Here is a 3,640-nt window from a genome sequence, read left to right as displayed (position 1 = left end):
TGTGTGTGTGTGTATGTGTGTGTGTGTGTGTGTTTGTGTATGTATATATATATATATACATATATGTATATGTATATGCATATATATATATGTATATGTATATGTATCTATCTATCTATCTATCTATCTATCTATCTATCTATCTATCTATATATATATATATATATATATGTCTATCTATATATATGACAACAATTCGTTTACAAAGAAAGCAGTAAAGTAGTGAATTTTCATGCTTAGGAGACATATAAACCGTCTTAGAATTATATATTTCAACGAAAAGGAATTTGGTTGTGCAGTGGAAGAAGTTGACAGCGAGAACGAAATATAACAACAAAAGTAAACAGTTGTAGTAGCATCCTGAACAACAATACCAAATCTAATGTTTGGCAACAACATAGGTAAAAATAATTAGATCTTCGATATTTGTATGTATTGTGGCCATTATAATATAGTAGCGGAAGAGTTGCTTATATCAGCCTTAGTATTGGACTCCTGCTTACTTTCACAATCCAGAAAGACTGAAATGCAAATTCATCGTAGGTGGGATTTGAATTTAGAAACATTTGAAATTTTGAACGCGTATGGCTGTGTGGTTAAGAAACTCACTCGCTTACGACTGTCCTATTTCGGGTTCAGTCCCTCTGGGTGGCATTTTGTGCAAGTGTCCTGGCCTTGTGTGAGTAAATTTTGTTGACAAAAACTGAGGAAGTCCGTCACAGTCACACACACACACACACACACACACACACACATACACACATACACACACACGCACGCACGCACGCACGCACACATACGCGCGCGCTCATACACACACATGTGGATTGTTAAAGTCGTGCAATGATTCAGTGTGGCCATCAGATCAGATATCGGAAACTTGAAATATGGTGAACAAAAAAGAAAAAAAGAAAAAAAAAACTTGCATGATAATCAACATGCCATGTCCCACTGGCAACAAGATCAATGATAAAAAATAAGAAAAAGAGAACAACTATGACGATTTGTAGTGGAAAATATGCAGGTTGTGGGCAATGAAGAGAGTGGACGTGATACCAATAGTAATTGGTGCGCTTGGGAGTGTCAAAACTCAACTACCAACATCACTCAAAAAGATTGGTACAAATGTAAAGTTAGAACACCTACAAAAATCATTATTGCTTGGAACCACAGCAGTTCTCTGTAGGGTTCTTGAAGCATGATCAGGAGTTAAATATCATCTTAGTCTGTAGCTATGGACAGTTGACACTTTCTATCATACCCAGCAAAAGGAGTTGAGACTTTTTAAACAAATAATAATAATAATAATAATAATAATAATAATAATAATAATAATAATAATATTTTTAAAAGGATTGGCGTAACTCTTCACAAGTCTTCTTCAAAATTGCAGCTTCAATTTTGAAGAAGACTTGAAAGTGTATATTCTCAGAAAATATTCTGAACCTGCTTCACTTTCACTTCTCAGAATGTATGAAGAGAAATATGTTTGCGGGTTATTAACACCACGCCCTAGAGGAATGAATAAGTTGACAGGAGAATATCATCAAATTTATATAAAACTATTTGATTAACTATTCTTCTTTCTCTCTTTTTCTTTCCTTTTTTTGCCGTCTTCTTTTTTCTGTTTTTTTCTGTCTTTTTCTTTTCGCCTGTTATAAAATTGTAACTTAAAACTGATGACGTCATTCCATCACCGTGTGGACGCTGGTTGCTCTCATTCATACTTTACGTTTAAATTTCTATAATTTAGTTGCTGCTACTACACATAAAAACAATAATATCAGTGATATCAGTAATGATAATAATAATAATAATAATAAAAATAATGAAAGAAAACGGGTGGAGCCTCCTCCTCCTCATGAGCTGATTAATGATACATCTAGTGATAGTGTCACAATAAAAACACTGGTAATTGCACAACCTGATAATCGCTACCTCATATGAGTGACAATGAAAAAAAATATTATGAATAACGGTGGTAATGAAACTGAAAACTCGAAAAGTTGGCTGTCTTTAGTCTTTTCAGCTTGGCCCTCACACAAGCTCTTCTGTTAAGGCCACCTGACTCTCCCTACCGGCCTGTCCCTACCAGCCAAAGGAAGGCAGTGGGATGATCTCCACAATTGACTCAGTGTGTAGCTGGTCAGCCCTATATTAAGGAGTAATGTATTAAACTGTTTCGAATTAATTTAAGTAATCTTAATTAGGGGAAAGAAAACAAAATCCTGGCGGTAATTGTTAACGACTACCAGAGAAAAGAGTAGGAAAGGAGATAATTTAAAGAAATTGGGATTAATCTCAAAAAATATATTTACATGTATACTGGAGAATCAAATCTATTTTCTAAGCAGTCATAAGACACAATCTTATTGCATTATATAGTGTTTCGAAAGCCGCCTTTACCAAACGACAAAGGATTTTACGTAGAGAAAACCTATTGCAAAAATGTTTTAGCTAGAAATAAATTAGTGTTCGGTGTAAGGCTGCGAGTTGAGAGAATAGTTGTCACGTCAGGTACAATGTTGAGCATCATTGCTTTAGTTTCTGAGTTCAAATCCCGCCGGAGTTAAATTTGATTTTTAATCCTTTCGGGTTTCGTTAAAATAAAGTACTAGCCAAGTACTGGGATCGACGCGATCTACTAATCTACACACCTCTGAAATTGTTGACTTTGTGTGCCAAAATTTAAAACATTAAATTACTTTTCGGAGTTTTGTCAGACCACATATAAATGAGTTAAATCTTACATTTTGCTTTTACTGTATTTACACATAAATCAAGAACAATATCCCAGAAAGGCAACAGTATAGCTTTCATAAAATAGTGAATACCTTCGACAGCAGATCACCTATAGTTAGGCTAGAGCAGACCGTTTCATAAAGAGAGCAAGCAGTAAATTCATTAGTAGAAAAATCTTTGATTATTAATTAGCTGCTCACTTTGGCTGCTGCCAGAGATATACTTGGCAATGTTTTGTGACTAGAATTAACTGGAGAGCTAGCTGACATATTTTTGTGCAGCGATCAACTTCGATTAGTTGCGGAGACGGTAGGTGAAGAGGAAGAGTGTTGGGGGTGATCCTGAAGGAAATGAAATAGAGAGAAAGAGAGAAAAATAAAAATAATGAGACGAAATAAAATACAAAAAACAAAAAGAAAAACTGAGAGGAAGAGCAAGATAAGTTGGCGTGCACACACATATACATATACGTATATATCTATATCTACATCTATCTATCTATCTATCTATCTATCTATCTATCTATCTATCTATCTATCTATCTATCTATCTGCGTGTGTGTGTGTGTGACCTATCCAGTGCAGACATGGCTATGCAGTAGTTAAAAATCTCTCTTATAACCGCACGAGATCAATTCCTCTGCTCTGTACCTTGGGCAAGTATCTTATACCATAGTTCCGAGGAGCCTTAGGTTGACCAATGATTTGTGAGTGAAATTTGGTAGATGAACACTACTGAAATCCATTATGAGTGTGTCTAATTTGAGTGTGTGTGTACCTACAGAGTCATCAGCACTTTCGCCACAATGGAAGAGTTCAGCAAGGAAGATTCTACGTTCGTGGATACGAGATAAAGTCGATGACGACGATATATATATATATATATATATATATATATA

Source organism: Octopus bimaculoides, chromosome 6 (genome assembly GCF_001194135.2).
Source record: "Octopus bimaculoides isolate UCB-OBI-ISO-001 chromosome 6, ASM119413v2, whole genome shotgun sequence".
Classification (NCBI taxonomy): Eukaryota; Metazoa; Mollusca; class Cephalopoda; order Octopoda; family Octopodidae; genus Octopus; species Octopus bimaculoides.
The sequence above is the reverse complement of the archived record's forward strand: the minus strand, read 5'-3'. Positions refer to the sequence as shown.